This window comes from Canis aureus, chromosome 1 (assembly GCF_053574225.1).
Source record: "Canis aureus isolate CA01 chromosome 1, VMU_Caureus_v.1.0, whole genome shotgun sequence".
Lineage (NCBI taxonomy): Eukaryota > Metazoa > Chordata > Mammalia > Carnivora > Canidae > Canis > Canis aureus.
In genome coordinates this window covers 69,543,190-69,562,686 of record NC_135611.1, presented here as the reverse complement: position 1 = coordinate 69,562,686, position 19,497 = coordinate 69,543,190, and the positions used below count along the sequence as shown (strand labels likewise).

The following is a 19,497-nucleotide window of genomic DNA, read 5'->3' as shown; positions in this document are numbered from 1 at the left end:
TATGTTCCACTTGAAGACATCGATGTTCAGAACAGGGCTGGATGCTCAGAAAAATGCTTCCCCAAATGGATGGCCTCTACGTGACAACCTACCCTCCAGTAACTATGAACTTGACCTATTTGGAAGTTGCAGATAGAATCAAGTGAGGATAAAGTCATACTGGATCAAGGTGAGCCCAAATCCAATGACTGAAGTCCTTACAATAAGGCAGAAATATGGACACAGACACGTAGAGAGGAGAAGGGCATGTGAGGATGGAGGCAGAGATGGGAGGGAGGACTCTCTAAGCCAAGGAATGCCAAGGGTTCTGGCCACCATTAGAAGCTGAAAGAGTCAGGGAAGGATCCTCCTCTAGACACTTCAGAGGGAGCACGGCCCTGCTGCCATCTTGATTTTGGACTTCTGGCCTTCAGAACCGTGAAAGAATAAATTTCTGTTGTTTTGACTACTTGGCTCATGATAACTTTGTTACAGCGACCCTAGGAAGCTAATACAACTTGTAATAGCTAATGTTTTTCTTTAAATCGGTTCCTTTTTACAAAGACACAATCATTTAAAAACTAAACTTCATGGCCACATTATGTATGGAGAAGCAATAACATTTTCTATGTATAAAATAAATATAAGAGAAATATAAAACTATTGCCCTAAAGTTATTTGTCTATGAACTACCTAATGACTTGCTTCAGCTTTTTGGGATAACTCCTAGTGTAGGAGCCAGGTGTCCTTGCATCCTGGTTTAATACTCTCATCTCAGGTTTTGTGGCAAATAAGTTCCAGCTGAAAACTTTCACTTTCCACTTGGTTGGTGTATCAGGATGCTTTGGGCAGAAAATGAGCAGAACCCCGAATCGAAAGGAAATTTATTATTTCAAGTAACAAGAAGTCCAGAGATAATGTAGGTCTCAGGTACAGTATGATCATGGCTCTGCCTCAATTTCTCTGCCCTTTTCTCCATTCTGTCTTTCTCCATGTGTTCATAAGTGGGCTTCTCTCAAGGTTACGAGATAGTTCCTAACTCAAGGAGTGTGGTGGAGGGAATGAGGAGTATGGGAAGGGGAGCTGGGAGAAAGAACCTCTCCCATGCTATGGGTTATAAAGACCTTCTCTTAAGTTAATTGGCCTACTTAGGACATGTACACATCCTCAAACCAATAACCATATTTGATGGGAGAATGATGGGAGAATTCGATAATATGGATTGGTTAAGATCAATTCAAATGTGCTTGGGTTGCTTGGAGGACTAAATACCTGGGCTAAATTTTGACTCTATTAGGAAATGTCATGGAAGGATTAGATACCAAACACACAAATAACGATGTGCCCCCACACTCCTCTGGCTAGCTCCTAACAACATCCTTCTTCGCACGAGTCCATTGTCAAAAGGGTGAATGGGGTGGCCCCGGTGGCGTAGCTGTTTGGCGCCTGCCTTCAGCCCAGGGCCTGGTCCTGGAGACCGGGGATCAAGTCTCATGTCGAGCTCCCTGCATAGAGCCTGCTTCTCCCTCTGCCTGTGTCTCTGCCTCTCTTTCTCTCTGTGTCTCTCATGAATAAATAAATAAAATCTTAAAAAAAAAAAAAAAAGAGTGAATGTACACAAAGTGCAGTCACTCCTTCCCAAAGGGTCCAGACCCAAAGCTTCGGTCAGATTCTACATCGGGCTCAGAGTTCAATATCTCTCAGTACTAGCTTCCTTGTGGTTCAGAAATCTCCAGTTGAAAGTGAAGTCACTCGCCACGTCCGCAACATTATCTCATATGCAATGGTGGAAAATGAAAACGATAGTCAATAATCACTTGGGAGAGGGGAGAATGGAAATAGCACCTAGTGGTCGTTGGTTCAAAGCACATGTTGGTGGGAGAATGCACGCCCCATGCCCTGACAGAGGCTCGGCTCCCTGGTTCTGCACTACCAATGAGCGTTCTGTGCATGGCTCTCTGTGGGCACGTCTGCGATGGGCATTAGGAAGGGGAAAGCCCTCTCTGCGAGGTGCAAAGCTTCAGTAGTTTATCGACTGTAGGCACAAATCCCGACAGCTTGCGATTGCTTTGAAGGGTTAAGTGATCACAAGATGTTGGCTGGAATCAGAGCCAACAGAGGCTTTAGAAACTGAGCGGGTATGTCACTTACTTGCTTCTGGTCGATTCCATGGAGTAGAAACCACAGCTGGAGATCTTACCCAGCATCACCTCCATGGCCTGGCCTTTCTGTCTGCTTGTGGTCTGCCTCTGTGCTTTGCCGGATCCCTTGCATCCAGTGTAAAGGATATTTCAAAGCTACAATCTGATCTAAACCCAGGCTGCTTTCATTCCACTGCTTCTTCACACTGAGCATATTTAATGCTTAGACCCGTAGACGAGGCTTCCTGGAGGTTCCCAGGCAAGGCCCAGGTGTTCCGGCCTGTCTTCTGCTTCAATCTATTTTCCTTTTTTTTTTCCAATCTATTTTCCTACCTAGGTTCTAGTCTCTGCCTCAGTTGGAAAACTAGTTTGGAGTAAAGAATTTTAATTTTACAATCTTGCAAGGCAATAAATGATCAGATTGGCAGTCATTTTAGCTTGCAGGCCACAGGTAGAAAGAACTCTTTTTTCAAAAAAAAATTATGGTTGACATATACTAGCATCAGGTGCACAACATAGCGATTCGACGCTCAGATGCGCTATGACGCTCACCGTGCGAGTGTAGTCACCATCTGTCACCACGGTTACTACATTATATTGATTATATTCCCTATACCGTGCTTTTCATTCCTGTGACTTATTTATTTTATAACTGGAGGTTTGTACCTCTTACTCCCCTTCACCTTGTCATAGAGCAAAGCCATACTTCCTTTTCTTCTCTGCTTTTATTTTATTTTATTTTATTTTCTTCTCTGCTTTTAAAATAGCCACTTTAGGGGTCAGGGTTCTGAGAAAAACCAAACCAGCCACTTGCGATGTAAATTTGTCTATTGTTTTCAATATACCTTACTGAGCTCCTTAACACGTAGCTAACACCGTCTGACATCCTGAATCTTTCCCGGTATGAGAGCCCTTGCAGACACGTGGTCCCTACCCTGAGACACGGTGGGCAGCAGCTAATAATCGTCCCCGTCGGGAGCCCCGGTCTGCAAGCTACACTCCGGGGGGCAGTGCTGTGGCGAGGCTGGGTCTGCGTGGCCACTCAACCCGCGAGGAGGGCCCGGCCTCGAAGCCCACCCCCTGCCCGTGCCACCCCGGGGCCCCGGCCCCCCGCTGCTTACCACTACTTTCTCTGTAAGCCTCAGCCACGGTCAACAGAAAAGGACTCTGCTCAACGTAAGTAGAAGAGTAATTTATTGCAACGGGATTGAGTACTTTCCAGAAACGTTGGGAAATCCGGAATCCTAGGTCGGGAAAAGTCAGGATAAAGGGAGCGGTGCATGGAGACTGAGCAAGTCCTTGCCGCAGCGTCACGCAGGCGAGGGCCGCTGGGGCCCCTGCTGGCGGCCACCGAGCACCACGGCTTGCGGTGGCACCTGTGCCGGGACGTGGGGGCTGCTTCCTCTGCACCCCGCAGCTGGCCCTCCTGCTCCTGCCCTCTTAGTAGGTCCCGGCCTGCAGGGGCGAAACCTCAAGCGGTGCAGTGGGTTGGCGGAGCTTGCTAGAACTGGCTTCCAGGCTCTGCCGTCTGTTCTTAGGACTTCGGGGTGCGGGGCACTGTCCAGGGGAAGGAGCGAGGGCCAGTGTCGGAGCAGAGGACAGGCCTCGCTCAGTGGCGCGTGTCTGTGAGGCCGTGGGCGTCGGGCCTTGGGCACGGTCCGGCTCTGTCGTTCAAGTTGGCTTTGGCCTCCGGAAGGCCGAGGAGCCAACTGCCGCCTTGCTGTTACCTGTGGCATCCTTGAACGTTCGATCGATGAATTCTCATCGTGCACGTTTCTTGCATCTCCTCAGGGTATCAGCATCCATGGTGTGACCAAGACTTGTCATTTCGGTTTCTTGCCAAAATCTGAATACTCACCTTTAGACACAGGAAGCATTCCAAACGTAGCTTGAAATGCAAATTTCTTCATCAGCCGTGTATCTTTAAACTCTGTCGGTTGAGGTAGATACAGAAATACTTATGACGGCAAGACTGAAATGCTTCGGGCGGTAGAGGTGTTAGCTTCATGCATCCCAGGAGTTACTATGAGCCTCAGAATGGCCATGTGAATGGGGGCTGGATTGATGGTCAATATGGGCACATGAGACTCGTTAGCTAGATAGCTTTAGAAGGACCATTATTTACATTTTGAGTCAAAAGCTTTATAAAACTTTAATAACACAAGATGGAATAAAGAAATTAGGTTACATCATAATTCTACTCTTCAATGATTTGTTTACTGCACTGCCGTTCATGTTTTTAAAATACAATCTTTAGGAAGTATATTTGATATTTGGTCATTTAATTCTACTCAGGCATTGAGTCTTTTAAAGAAAAGACTAAAAAAAATCTATAGATTTTGTTGGGAAGAATTTTAAAAAGCAAAGTGTCAATATTGTCACCTGAAAATTCTACAAGGAGGAATTAAAAACTCCAAAGTCATGTACAACAGCATCGAGGACGCTTGGTCTAGACAGAATAAAGAATTTTAAAAGTGGGAAGAAAAAGGTATGTGTGCGGGGGAGGAGGGTGATAAGCCCCTCAAGCACACACGATTTTTACTAATCAAGCCTTAAAAAAAAGGGTTTATCAAAAAACATTTTAAGACGGTAGTTTCTTATAATCTTCATTCTACAGAGGCTGGAACTTGAAACGAAAGATTGGTCAGTTGATTGCCTTGGAGTGCCAACCGCCGATTATTTTTAGTAATTAAAGTTGGAGGATTTTTTGGGGTTTTTCAAATCTGTGAATCTACGTTCCTTATAGAAAATGTGTTTCCAAAAGTAACTTTCCTGAATTCTAGTCGCCTGTGCATGGAGGGGCTAAAAGGATCATTAGAGGAGCCGCCGAGAGCCGCGGTGGCTGCCGTGGGGCGGCCCAGGGTGCCGACAAGTGCGAGTCTGTGAAATTGCATTTCTGCCCTTTTAAAATTTGACTACGAAGACTGTCAGTGATGAAATTGCAATTTGGGGCATGAAATTTTAGAGGTTAGACAGCTAGATCCAGCCTGGGGCTTGATTCCAGCCCAATACTATTATTAGCCCTTGACCATTGAGCCCTCACCCAGCATGTGCCTCCGCTGTCCGGAGCCCCAAGGCAGGGGGTGACCCCCCAACGGGCGCACCTGCTCCCCAGGCAGTGGAGGCCGAGGGAAGCCGCCCAGCTCCAACCCTGTCCCCACCTCTTCCTCTCCAGAAGGTTCCTCCTTCCTCCCTCCCTCCACCTTCCCCCCTCCCTCCCCTTCCTCCTCCTTCCCCCTTCCTCCCTCCCCCTCCTCCCTCCCTCCCTCCCTCCGAGCCTCTGGTGACTTCTGCACCTCTGCTCAGTCCAGTGTTAGCCACTGGCTGGAGGGGCCTGCAGCAGGTGTCCGCTGCAGGTGTCCACAGCAGGTGTCCACGGCAGGTGTCCGAGGCAGGTCCCCGCACAGGTGTCGGAGGCAGGTGTCCACGGCAGGTATCCATGGCAGGTGTTCACGGCAGGTGTCCAGGGCAGGTGTCCACAGCAGGTGTCCGTGGCAGGTCCCCGCAGCACCAACCGGAGCGTGTCTGGGGGAAGCGTCAGGGTCCAGCTCGGCCACTTGGTGGCACTAGAAAATAAGAGCCGGCCCTGCTGGAGGTCCAACTGGTGAGCAGCTCCCCACGCATTACCAAGAGAAAGCCTAAGGTAAACAGCTATTTCTGGAGAAAACTGGGCTTTGAAATAACCTCATCACTTTCTTCCCTTATAAAGTTGGGGTGCGTGGGGAGGAAGCGGAAAGGGCCTCGAGAGGAGCCCCGGGACCCTGCGATGGCAGCCGCCCGTGTCCTCACCTGCCACGCGTCCTCCCTGGGCCCCTCAAGGGTCAGGCCGAGCATCTCCGCGGGGGCCAGTACTGGGCGTGCTGTCCCTCACCCCCCACGAGCCCCGCACCTGTCCCCACGGCCCCCCCTGCACCTGCTGTGGTGCCCCAGGCACCTGGACCTGAGCCCCGTGCCTGTCCCCGTTGGTGGCTCCCCCCCACAGCACCGCCCACCCCTTTCTTGGCTCTGAGTCCCCAAAGTGTGACCCGCGGGCCCATGACTACGTCGCTGTCTGGGGAACAAGGACATGCTCATTCCCAGACTTTAAGTAGAAACAGTGTGTTCATAGGTTCTGACACCCCGGAGGCTGGGCCGGGGCGGGAGGCCCCAGCGGAAGGCCCCAGGCACGTGCTTCGGCCGCGCCTGGCAGCAGCCCCAGCAGTGACGCCCTCGGGTGGCTGGGGGAGCGGCTCCCTGGCTTGTCTGAGACACAGAGGCGGGCAGGGGTGGGGCGGGGAGGGCCGGGGACAGGGCGCTGCTGAGCTCCACCCCCCGGGACGATGGCGGGACCCAGGGTGCCACGTCACCGCCTGAGCCCCGGGCACCCGCGCTGTCCTCCAGGAGGCCGGTGACCGGCCTTGGTCCGCAAGCCCGACCCGCGGGCCCTCCTCCTGCCCCTCCACCCGGAGCAGCACCTTGCAGGTGGCTCTTCGTCCTTCCGCTCCCCCCACGGTTACTTCCCCCCACCTGTGCCCACCTGGCCCGCTTGCCTTCCTAAGCCACTTGTCCCCTCATGGACCTTGCCCTCCGGTCTCTCCCCGCATGTCTCTGGCAGCCTCAGCCCCGCAGGCTGGGCCAGGGCTCATCGGGCCCCACGTCCCACACAACTGAGGCTCCAGGCTACGGTTGAGGCAGCGGGGTGCCTGCGGAGGCCCGGGTGGTCGCCACACGCGTACTCCGTGTGCCCTGTTGTGGTCCCGGGAGTGGTGGCTGGGGGTGGGGGCACAACCGGTTCCAGAGCCGCAGCCCCATGAGGCAACGAGGGGTCACGCCCTGAGTGGAGGCAGCCCAAGCACCAGACCTGCTGCCCCCAGAGGCCAGTCCTGGGGCCCTTTCTTCTGGCCCGACCCACGGGCACAGGCCTCCTCCTGCCTTGCCTGATGGGTGCCGGCGGAGGTCCGGGGTGGGCGGGTGAGCAGTGGCAGATGCCCACTGGCAGCCTAGGCCCAGGGCAGGCAGGTGAGCAGCGGTGGCAGGCGCACGGCTGGCGGCCCGGGCCCGGGGCAGGGGGCGGGGTGAGCAGCAGCAGCAGGTGCCCATGGGCGGCCCGGGCCCGGGGTGGGCGGCTGGCACAGGGCAGGCTGCTTGCTGGGCTGCCCCGACCAAGGGCTTGGAGACCTGAGGCACCAGCTACAGCTACAGCCGGGCTTGGGGTTAGCTGCGCTCTCCTACCCACTGCTCCCCGAGCCCCGCCGTGAAGTGCTGGAGACTTGGCTATGGAGCTGGGAGAGGCCGGTGCCCGGGTCTGGACTGTGATGTGCCCTGTGGCTTAGGGACCAGGACAATGACCTCTGCACAGGCCGCAGACCCCTCCTCTAGAAGATCGTGGAACTGGAAGTGGCTGCAGATTGCTGTTTGCAGCGTTTCTGCATCTCTGAGAGGTGGGGGCAAGAGTCCAACCCCATGGGTCAGAGTCCTTCCATCTGCGGCCGGACAGACACGCCAGCAGGTGGGACCCCCTTTGGGGAGGAGCTCTTGGTCCCATCTGGTTGTGGGGGGCAGTGGAGCCGGGATGGGCAGTCAGGGTGTTGCCACAGGCTTGGCTTCCCATCGAGGGATTGAGGTGGCAGGTCAGCTGCGACCTGTTGGTAGTCAGACGCTAACTAAGGTGGTCCCACCTGCTGCCCAGCGCTGGTGACTCTTTCATGGCACCGTGGAGAAAAATCCGTGATCACCTGGCCAGCGGTTGGGGTTGGGTGTTTTGTTTGTATTAGAGGATTGCACAGAATTCATAATCCCCATGATCCCCTTCACCTGCTGCCCCATTTGCAGAGGTGACAGAGAGGGGTCAATTCACTGCAGGTTAATCGGGTGTGTCACTTGACGTCATCTGCTAATGATGTCATCCCACAGGCGTGTATGGAGGCCTTCTGCCAGGCGGGGCTGCTGACAACCAGACGGAGCCCCGGCCGCCGAGCGTCTCTGGGCAGCGTCCTTCGTATCCGTGCAGCACCGACAAGCCGTGGAGTTGCGCTGACGTTTTGTTGTTCCACCGGGTATTTGAAGATCAACATTTTCCAGGGCCCTCATTTCAGAACTTTCGGAACCTTCGAAGCTTCTTATGCTGTCCTTACTGCTTATCCTTCTGCAGGGTCTCCTTGGCCGAGCCTCGTTCGCCTTGCCCTGAATTATGGAGTCCTGGCTGAGCGGCTTCACTCATTATAATGAGATGTGCACAGTCCACGGAAGTCCTACTTCGGTACTGAGGCCCTGGAGGCCCTCTACCTTGTTCTGGACGGAAACTCTGGATGCAAGAGCTCGTCCTCCAGAGGAACCTTCTTGCATTGATCCCTTCGGTAAACAGAAGTGTCCTTTTGTAATGTGGACGATGGTTCTTTACCTTAAGGATCTGCACGTGAAGTGGGAGGGGCCTGCCCACCATGTTAGAACAAGATCCATGAACTTGACCCTCCAAAAATGACGTGGTGGGTCTGAGAATCACGTAGAACACAGTTGTCCTCGGGGTTTAAGGTTAGGGGCGGGTGTGGAGAAAGTCAGTGCTAGACGCTGGGATTACATCATGTGTTCCTTTAAAGGCCCTGAAAGAATCAAGATTTCTGTCTTTTAGGAAAGTTATCCCAGGGGAGCAGCGGTGACACAGGAGCATGAATTTCACGCCTGAAAACGAGGACGCCTCCCAATCTTAGTGTCTGTTTTTAGTGGGTCCGTATCTGTGTTCCTTAGACTGTTGTTGGCCTTCAGTTCTCTAGTCGTGCGTGTGATCATTGACACCCAGTAGAGAGCTGCTGGACCCGAGCCCTGCGCCAGTGCTGGGAAGGCACGTCTGAGGGGCCCTGGGTGAGTCAGTAGCCGAGCGCCACCTGAGTTCTGGCTGCCCCAGCAGCGCCCCCTCTGAAATTGTTCCAGGCGGTAGGAGTCCTCTTCCCTCTGCATCCCCTAGAAGGTGAAGCCAAGGGGTGGTAGGAGTCCTCTTCCTTCCGCATCCCTGAGAAGGCGAAGCCAAGGGGCAGTGGGAGTCCTCTTCCCTCTGCATCCCCGAGAAGGTGAAGCCAAGAGGCAGTGGGAGTCCTCTTCCCTCTGCATCCCCGAGAAGGTGAAGCCAAGAGGCAGTAGGAGTCCTCTTCCCTCTGCATCCCTGAGAAGGCGAAGCCAAGGGACGGTGCAACATACCCTCCTCTAAGTCATTTGAAAGAATGTGCATGACCTGAAGTTGAGTTGTCTGTTTTTCTGTTCCAAATCTTCTCCTCAGCAAGGAGTCACGATGACAGCTGACCATTAATAGTTTATCTTTGTGGTCGTACGTACATACAGACCAGGGTGCAGTTGGTCTTCGCCCAAAATATATTTTTAAATATATTAAGTATATTTAAATATATTTAAATACATTTTATATTATTTTAAATAATATTTAAATATATCTTTTAGTCCAAGGATAAAAATAGAGATACCAAGTTGAAAAAAAAAACTTTAACAGGCTCTAAAACCACTTTCCTAGCACCTGGTTATAATTAAATAATGTGCTAATTAGAGGTAATTCTTAGATAATTAACAAAAATTGAGTCAGCTCTGTACTTGGCAGCACTGACCATTCATTCTTTTCTTCTTACTGGAGAGAATTTATCAAAATCATGTGACCTGCTATCCAGAGAGAATTATTCCTGTGTTGAGATATCACCCTCAGTCTTTGATCTGTTCATATATGTTTAGGATTATTGAAGTGCAGTGGGGATAGAATCAGTATGATTCTGCTTTTTTTCATTGACGATTATACTGTAACTATTTTCTTTTTTTTTTTTTGTAACTATTTTCATACAATGTAGGGAACTCTTTTCAGAGCATCATGGAATGTTTCCCACTGTATTAGTTCTTTTATTTAATAGTGTCTTTCTAATGTCAGATATTTAGATGTGTATACTTTCCATTGCAATAAGTAATGTGATAAACTGTATACACATAAACCTATTTAATAAGCTCCTAGAAATGAAACCAATGTGAGAAAGATGCGGCAAACGATGGCTTTTCAGACAAGTCGTTCAGTTTATGCTGAGGGGAGGCGAGGGTGTTCCCCAGTCTCTGGACTTTGGCACGAGGCACCATATTTAATACACCTGCTGCCAGTTGGACAAAAGAATGATGGCATCTTATTATTTAGGCTGCATTCGGTGACTGTCAGTACGCCTGAGCCTTCTCATGTTTATTTATTTATTTATTTTTTATTTTTTTTGAGCCTTCTTATGTTTATTGGCCATTTATATTTCTTGTTCTGTGAATTTGATGCTCTTTTTAATTTTTGCTAGTATGTGTACCTTACTGGTTTTTAATGCTCTTTCTATATTTAAGGGTATTAACTGTCAAATTGTACCAGTATTCACTTACTTTTGCATAAAATCTTGTGGGGGGGGGGTGTCACTGGGTGGCTCAGTTGGTTAAGCGTCTGACTCTTGGTTTTGGCTCAGGTCATGATCTCAGGGTCCTGGGACCGAGCCTCGCGTCAGGCTCCCTGCTCAGTGGGGTCTGCTAGAGTTTTCTCCCTCCGTCTCCCTGTTTTCCTCCCCCCTCATGCTCTCTCTCTCTCAAATAAATAAATAAATCTTAAAAAAATAAAGTCTTAGGGTGTACGGGTATGCTGATGCTTATGTAGTTAAATATTAGTCTTTGTGTGTTTTTTTAAAGATTTATTTATTTGAGAGAGAGAGAGAGAGAGAGCACAGACAGGCAGGGTGGGGCAGAGGGGGACGCAGAGGGCCCTCGAGTGGTCTCCCCACCCATCGCCGAGCCCTACGTGGGGCTCCGTCACAGCTCTGAGGTCACCCTCTGAGCCAAAACCCAGAGTCAGATGCTTAACCCACTGAGTTACCTAGATTCCCCATTTTTTTTTATCTTTGTGTCTGTTTTATTGATCAGAAATCTGATGTAAAAGTATTCAATGACTGTTTACCCACTTTTTTTTCTGGTTCTCATGTTTTGTTTTGTTTTGTTTTCATTTAACGCCTTGATTTTGCCTTTACTTGGTTGTGTCTTTGGTGACACTGGCTCTGTGATTGTACATGAGGAACAGAAGCTTTCCGTAGTCAAAAAGTTCAGAAACACAAAGTCACACATTAAGCTGATTTAAACAAACTTGAGGACTTCTCAGAGCATTTAACTTGCTGACATGTATTCTCTCCTTGCTAGAGGACCGGCAGAGGAAGAGTACGGCCAGACGCGTCTGGTCAACTCCTCCTTTTTATTTCCCTAAGCACTTAACTGAGATGAGAATTCCTTGCTGGGTCAGATCCTCATGCGGTGTCGTTATGTTTATGGGGCAAGGCGAGCCCCTCACCTGCCTCATTCCAAGCATTCAGTGATCACTGCCTTCCTTATTGGTTTGTGCATCTGAACTTTTTCCTTTTGATTCCAAGTTGAGACTGATTGGAGAATATCTGGACAAAAAGAAGGCGGCATAGGGAAGCAGCAGGCTCGCGTCTGCACAAACAAAACCTGAAGGCAATTACATTTCCAAGTATTATGTTAATAATGCAAACTGTGTTTAATGGTCTGAAACAGCGAAACAGCAGACGGGCTTTAATTAAAGCTTCACATCACTCTTCTCAATAGCCTTCTCGTCACATGAACAGCTGCTTCATGGCACCCACAGAAGAAAGATGTTTCCATTTGAAAACTTTCTTGCATGAGATGTAAAATTCCATCCAATAGCCATTCTAAAATTTGGGCTTTTCTGAGTGATTTGTAACTCCTGAATGCTGCATTACATTTTGCTCATTTGGGGAGTTTTTGAGGATTTTATCGGTGTCTATTTCTGATTGAGTGCCTCCCGCCCATCAGACCTAAAACTATTCAGTGTAAGATGCCTCGGTGAAAGGGAAGCATGAATGCTTGTCTAAATAAAGACGATCACTTTATGTTTTAATTAAATTAATTAATTAATTAATTAATTTAAAGACGATCACTTTAGAACGAATGACCTTAAAAGGGGAAAAAAGGCATTGAGGGAGGAGGATGCCTGTCGGGGAGCCTGGTAGTTGACTGGTGCCCTCGCTCCTGGGCCCTTAGCATCAGTCTGAAGCGCTGCCTGTGTCAACCGCCCGGCCACCCAGAGTCTCCCGCTGTGAGTGCCCAGCGTTTAAGGAAGACACGCCGGTTGCGTGGGTACAACCTAGTAGACAAATTGTGAGGGTTTCACGGGTGGCTTTGCTCTTAGGAAAGAAGAGGAGATGGTTAAGTGACTTCCCCCCTCTGGTCCTTAGCAAAGGAAGTCACTTTCTCCTACATGTTTGCACGTGAATGTAAGTCCTTCTCAGGGTGCACAACCCGAGACACTCTTGCCGTCAGATGTGCTGAAGTGGTTTAGGCCCTGGGCGTGTTCATTCCCATAGTGGAATTTGAAAACCGGAGCAGACCGCCATAACAGCCTTGAGTGCAAGAGTCAGGTGTTTGCAAATTCAGAATGGGGGGTTTCGGGAGTGACCGGAGCAGAGTAACTTATAACAGGAAAACACTGCAGAAGGTGTAGGTTTTTTTTCCCCCCTCTCTTGGAAAGCTGAGTTTTTTGTTGTTGATCAGGTCTGGGATAATCTAAATAAGCGCAGGGTCCTCTTTATCACCACTTGAGTGAGCAAACCTTTCGGCCTCCTCTGCCCTGATCGACCGCTGCACACAGGTTTGCTGGGGGCAGGTGGCCCTGCACGGATGGCACGGCTTGTGGGCAGAGGAGCAGAGGGCAGGGCAGGCTTGGCTCCAGGCCTGAAATGTGGCCACAGATGGGGAAGGTCACTCGGATGGAGCCCACCCCCTGGCTTTGCCATTTGATATGTCGAGATTCTGGAGTCTGTGCACATGCATGAACCGGTTGCCTGGTGGCCTCCACCACCCTCCGCCCCAACCTGGGGTCTGTCCAAAGCATTTATCTCCATCTGTAGTATTTCAAGGGTTATAATTTACATCGTCTCTACTTCCGAAATACATTTGAAACCTCTCCCCTTGTGGAATGGAACACAGCCTGGGATGTCGTATTCTAGTCATTTGGTGAAGAAATTCCATACACCTGTTACATATATTTGCATCATCCATCCATCCATCCATCCATCCATCCATCCATCCATCACTCACTGTTTGGCACTTACTGTATTTTGGTGCTTTTGTTAGGGGTTGGGAATGCAGACTTGCATGGGATATTGTCTTTTCTTTCTTTATATTTCTAAAGATTTTATTTATTTATTCATGAGAGACACACACACACACACACACAGAGGCAGAGACACAGGCAGAGGGAGAAGCAGGCTCCCTGTGGGGAGCCCGACGCAGGACTTGATCCCGGGACCCGGGATCATGCCCTGGGCTGAGGGCAGACGCTCAACCGCTGAGCCCCCCAGATGCCCCAGATGTTGTCTTTTCATCAAAGAACTCAGAGTCAAGTGGGAGGGACAGACTTATCAGCAGAGATGTCAATGCTGTGCTGTCCCAGGGGAAAGGAGCCCAGAGGCCTGTGAGTCTGTAGAACTGGCAGAGGCTTCCCAGAGGAGGAGTCTTTTGAGGCGGGTCCCAAAAGATGAGTAGGAATTGGCCAGGCTGGGTCGGGGAAGGTGTTCACCCAGGGAGACGAGCAACAGCGTGTGCGGATGGTTGTGAAAGACCCACCGAGAGGACGGGGCACGTTCAGTGTGGTGCCACGTGAGAAGCCTAAGAGGGGACGTGACGCGAGCGCCTGGCCAGGTTCCGAGGGGCTTCATGTGGGCCAGGCCAGGCAAGCAGAGCCTTCAGCATCCGAGACCCACCTGTGGGAGCTTGGGCAGGTCGCTCAGCCTCTCTGTGTCTCTTGAAAATGGAAAGAGCAATAGAATTTAGAAGTTGCTGTATACGCTTCAGAATGTGTCCATGCGTCCCCACAGACGTGTCTTAGATTAAGAGCATCCGAATGTAGTGAATTATTATAAAGTCGAGTCTGGCACACGGTGAGCACCATATAAATGTCCGGTGCTCTCACTGTGGGCGATGAAAGCCTTTCACGCGGTGGCCAAGTGCTCCCGCCCTCCTCACCCACGCTGCCGCTTCCCCGGGATCAGAGAACGGCCACTGTCGTCGGGGGCAGCAGGCCTCCCCCCTTCCCTTTCGCCTCGCTGGGCACAGGCGCCTCCTGGGTCCCAACCCCTCTTCTTCCTGCCTCCAAGCAGCTTTCCGGTGCATCAAGGACCGTGGGGCATGCTTTGCGACTTTACCGTCCCCCCTGCCCTGGGTTGGGTCTGCTGGTTTCAATCCTCCGATTGGTGTGGATAATCCGCCGCTGGTGACACAAACACAAATAGCACTTGCAGATCGAGGGCATGACGCTGTTCTTCATTTTCTCCGGGAGCCCCTGCCGTGCTGCTAACAGGCAGGCAAGCCGCTGGCATTCTGTGCGCGTCCCGCTGCGGGATAAAGACGTGGCCTCCCTCCGTCACAGGCCCCAGGCAGGCTGGCGGTTCGTGGAGGGCCTGGGTCGGAGCGTGTGGGGAGATGCCAGCCAGGGGTTGTCGGGGAGCACGGAGCCTGCCCGAAAGGTGCAGTCAGTCCTGGGAGAAGCCGAGCCAGGGGCTGGGGTGTTGAGGGCTGGCCTGGCAGGCGGGCGACCCAACTCTGGATCCTGACCCCATTTGCTCTGAGCTCTGAAGCCCTCACGCAACCTTTCTGGGTGTTTTCGGGCCCAAAGCTCCATGGTTCTGTGCCGACTTTGCAGATCCGCCTCTTATGGGGATTGTTATTAATTTCTCAGAGGACATTTGTGCAAGACGGCCCCAGGACAGGGTCCCTAGGGGTCCCTTGGGGAGCCCCAGGCAGGAGGGAGTCAGGCCCTGGGCCCCCCCGAAGAGCCATGAGGTTTTCCTTAGCAGCAGCCTGGCAGGCCTCTCCTTTCTCGTGTGCTGCAAATCACACTTCCACCCTGAGGCCACCCTGGGGTGAGGACCGGCCCTGCTTGGGGCAGGGGCTGTGGGCGCAGAAGCGGGTCCCTGAGCTGGGCCAAGGCCCTGTGGGGAGGGAGGGCAGCGGGTGTACACGGTCACCGTTGTCCGCGGGCAGTGATGGAACCGGGATGGGACCTCGGGGTTCCCCCTGAATCGTGTTCTGTGGGGTGGAGTGACCGTGACCTTCGCTGGGTCAGGAGTCCGTCGGCCCCAGCAGCTTCCCTGCGGGAACCAGGCAGTCCTTGAACGAGACTTAGGGCTTCGGCGTCTGTGCGGAGGCCCGGCTGCTCTGTCCCCGAGCTGCTCGGTGCCCCGTGGGCCATGCGTGCCCTCCTTGCGCTAGTGAGGCCCAAACGGAGGAGTCCGGAGCGACGCGTCCCTGCACGGTGCTCTCAGAGCCTCTCCTCTGGCCTCGCGCAATCCAGCTTAGCTGGCTCCGTATTGTTCTCGCACGCGGGCTGGCCACGCTCTTGCCCCAGGACTACTGCACGCGCTGCTTCATCCCCTGCAATGCTCTCCCTTCAGATTTTTCTTGGCTTACTTTCTAACTCTTTGGCTTCTTTGCTAAAGTGTCACCTTCTGGCTACCCTGCTTAAAATTGTGCCCCCCTCGAACTTCCTGTCCTCTTCCATTTCATTTTTCTTACTAGCACTCATTACTTATTACTTCCTAATATTATATATATATTTATATATATACATATACATATGATTATGCATATATATATGCATATTATACATATATATATGATTTTTAGTGGGCTCCACACTGGGTTTGTAGGGCTTGACCTCACGACCCTCAGAGCAAGACCTGAGCTAAAATCAAGAGTTGGACACTTGACCCAGGAGCCTCAGTAACATGCTATATATTTTACTTACTTATTTATTGTGTTTCTCCCTCAATAGTTGTAAAATCCATAAAGGTTGAGATTACCGTTTCTGCTTTATTCACTGCTATATCCCAATAATCTTTATTCGGGATAAGCTCTCGGTCAATACCTACTGAATGAATGCTGCATCTGTGAACTTGGGTTGAATAAGCACGACTGCCTTGGTCCTGGACAGATGAATTCGCATGGACTTTTTTTTTTCATCTGTACTTTGAAAGTGCTCCTCAGGTGATCTGATGCACAAGTAGCTTAGGATCCATGGACCTGGGGAGTTTTCGGATCAACCGTACTAGCTGAGTTTTGTCCCCATTAGTCTAGGTCCTGAGCATAGACGAGGCTCAGACCGCCTCATTCATTAATTGACCATCATGGGCAAAATCCTGTGATTTAACCAAGAAGGAGGCATTTTCTCCAAAGTAAATTTAAGAAAGCAGGAAACTTGCTTCGATTTATATCGAGAGCCATTCTTCCCATGTCAACAGGAAGCCAAGCTGAAGGCATTTTCAGTGACACAGAGGAATTAGTTCTGTAATTACTTTTGCCGACGCAAACCTACAACTTCTTGGGGCTACGAGTTTTAATAATATTTTTCAGCGTGATCGCTGGAGGAACCAGCACGTTGATGTATTTCAGCAGCCTTGAACATTCTCATTTGGCCGCGCGCACATACCGCCTTCACGTCAGGGCTCCTCAACCCTGGAGAAATAGCTTTACTGTCATGCTAGGTCATAAAAAAGAGGGGCGAGTGTCAGGTACAGCCTTCTCAGATGGTTCTGGATCTGTTTTGCTTCATCCCCTTAGTCCTTAAGGCGTTAAATCCTTTCTCATGTAAAATATTGTGGTCTTGAGGGCTCCCCTCCCCGGGGAGGGGCCCACACCTGCCTCTTTCTGGAAGCTGTACTTGCCAAAAGCCTACGTGGTAAGATAAAGGGCCCAGGTAGGAGTTCCTCCCTTCTCATCCCTTCCCTGTGTTCGTCTGACACTCTCAAGGCCCCAGCAGGAAAAAGAAAACAATAGATTTGCCTGCATATCTTGCTAGTAAGGTCCCAAGTAGATCCAAGTAGATGCCGAGAGAGTGGGGTCTGAGAGAGGAGCTCCCTGTCATTGCAAGCCTCCCCATCAGCTGCAGAGAAGGAGAGAAAAACCCAGAAGTGAAGTTCTCCATCAGCTCCATCCCCAAACCTTCCTTCTTTAGCAACCGTTGGGTCAGCTCTTCCCTCCCATCCGGAAAACAGATGGGGTACTTTTTTTGTTCTGCCAAGAATGTGCCTTTTTGTCGTTTCATAATGTCTGAGGATGTGTTGTTCACAGAAGCTCTGAAGTCCCTGCTCATTTGGTGGAGTTGGGGGGATGCCAGAATGGTGTACCCCCTGCCCCCCCCTCCCCCGTTGCTTGCTCCTTCCCCTGGGGCTGAGTCTACTCCCTCCCAGGATGTGCTGGGAGACAGCTAGTTTCAGCCTGTTGATGGGAAGCAGGTTGGAAGGTCCAGCCTCAGGATTTTCTGCGTATGGGTGAGTAGGAGGGCACCAGACATGGCACATTGTGTGGTAAGAATGGCTCCGTAATGAGTTGTTTCCTCCTTCCCAATATCCAACCTTGCATGTGGACCTGGGGGGAGAGACAGTGAGTGATGGCACGCCTGGCGTGGCTCAGGGGTTGAGCATCAGCCTTCAGCCCAGGGCATGATCCTGGAGTCCCGGGATCGAGTCCCATGTCGGGCTCCCTGAATGGAGCCTGCTTCTCCCTCTGCCTGTGTCTCTGCCTCTCTCTGTGTCTCTCATGAATAAATAAATAAAATCTTAAGAAAAAAAAAAAAGAGAGAGAGGTGTGTGTGTGTGTGTGTGTGTAAGGAGAAAGGGATGGAAAACCTCATCCCCTGTCTCCTGCATCCCACACTTAGGCCGTGGCCTCAGCACTCTCTTCCCCCCATTTTTTCCAGAAAACAACACATCTGCGGTCTCACCTTAGCATCTACCGAGACTCAAAGTTAAGGCTAAATCACTTTCTCAGGGTTTTGTTTGGACAAGTCTTGAGAGGATAAAAATATTTGGCTCTCGGCCCCTCTTCTGTTGACCTCCTTGATGGCAGCAGCAATGACCTTGTTGCTTGGTCCAGCTTCCTCCACTGTCCAGCATGTCAACTGCTCAAACTAACACTTTTTGAAGAGAGTGGAATGAAAGAATAGGAGCCAGAACGGATTCTCCTGGATATTTGAGCAATTCAGAGGCAAAGACATTTTCTGGTTCTTGTTTTGTGTAGTGCAGAGAAAAGTTGACCTGCTTGTTCACGTTTTTTTTTTTTTTTGGTCTTTTGGAATCAAGATGGTGGTGAGGATGAACTGGTGGTAACAGGAGGCTTCGAAGGGAGGCACTCCTTTGGCGGTTCATGTGTCTAGTCTTTTCCCAAGGGGCAAAGAACCCGAGAACTGCGTACCTGTTCCGACGACGATGTTCCGTCTCATTCCAGAAACGTCCTTGCGGGGCGCCGTTCATCGCTCGGTAGCCGTTCTGTGGTGAACCGCCGTAGGCCGGGCAGGTGGGGGCAGAGGACCTGTGGGACTGCTACGGAGGCTGTGGCCTGACCGCTCTCTATCCGCCTTATCCAGAATCCGAGTAACAACATGTGCTGCTTTATGAATCATGACGAAAGGGACGGATTACCAGGCTTTAGCATTAGGGACTTCTATTTAGACATTATTATTTCACGATTTTGACAAGGTTGAGGATTCAAAAAGTGCTTTATGAGCTCAGCTTTGTTTCCATCTGCAACACTCCTGCCATCCTGTGAAACGTGGTGTGTGAATCGATGGACTCGATGTCGAATTTACTGTCTATTAAAAATGCCAATTTAAAACAAGTTATTGGTTAAGAACCAGTGCATTCTTTTTTATAATCATCGGCTACTAATGGATGAGCTCAACATAAGGTTTCATAGTGGGACAGTCCCTCCAGTGAGGTGTTCATAAGCGGCTGACATGCTTATTCGTAGACATTTATCAACCAGGAGTCAAGTAAAAATAAATTACATTTTGTTTTTATTTATCTCTCTCTTGGAATAGGGTTTTTCACAAATACAAAAAGGCTTTGCATAGTATACTGATATTTTTCTCTTTCTGGGGGAAAAATTCAATTGTGGAAATGAAAACAAGCCACTCAAGTTTGAAGTGCAGTGATGACAATGATGGTTTTTGGTTTGAAAAAGATTTTTAAACTTAGTATTTCATTTAATCCTGTAACAACCATATGATGTAAGTAGGTGAGGTGTTATTATCTTTATTTATAGTAAGAACAACTGAGGCTGTACCAGATTTCTTGGATAGCAAGGTATTTCCTCAACCTCCCCAGAAAAATAGGGCTCAACTTTAGCACCTTTGACTCAACACCTTGAGGTCCTGTTGCTGTTAGTGCTTTGCTGGAGGGAGGGCTGCTTGTGTCCTGCTATGACCTAGAAACCATCTCCCCAAGATTTCTGACATCTCAGTTAACACCAGTTTGCCTGAGGGGAGTCTCATTGCCGGCGTTCTCCAAACTACCAGGCAGTTCTGTTGGGG

At 50.4% G+C, this 19,497-nt stretch overlaps 2 long non-coding RNA genes across 2 annotated transcripts; one reads left to right on the top strand and one right to left on the bottom strand.

Annotated features, from left to right (window-relative positions):
• Window positions 1–3,297: 3,297 nt before the first annotated feature.
• Window positions 3,298–5,753, bottom strand: LOC144287035 (uncharacterized). The gene is made up of 2 exons (XR_013354966.1): window positions 5,417–5,753; window positions 3,298–4,050 (listed from the first exon to the last, which is right to left on the bottom strand). It is a non-coding gene; the product is annotated as an uncharacterized LOC144287035 (long non-coding RNA).
• Window positions 5,754–17,334: 11,581 nt separating this feature from the next.
• LOC144287007 (uncharacterized) lies at window positions 17,335–18,803 on the top strand. The gene is made up of 2 exons (XR_013354949.1): window positions 17,335–17,458; window positions 17,887–18,803. It is a non-coding gene; the product is annotated as an uncharacterized LOC144287007 (long non-coding RNA).
• The last annotated feature ends 694 nt before the right edge of the window (window positions 18,804–19,497 follow it).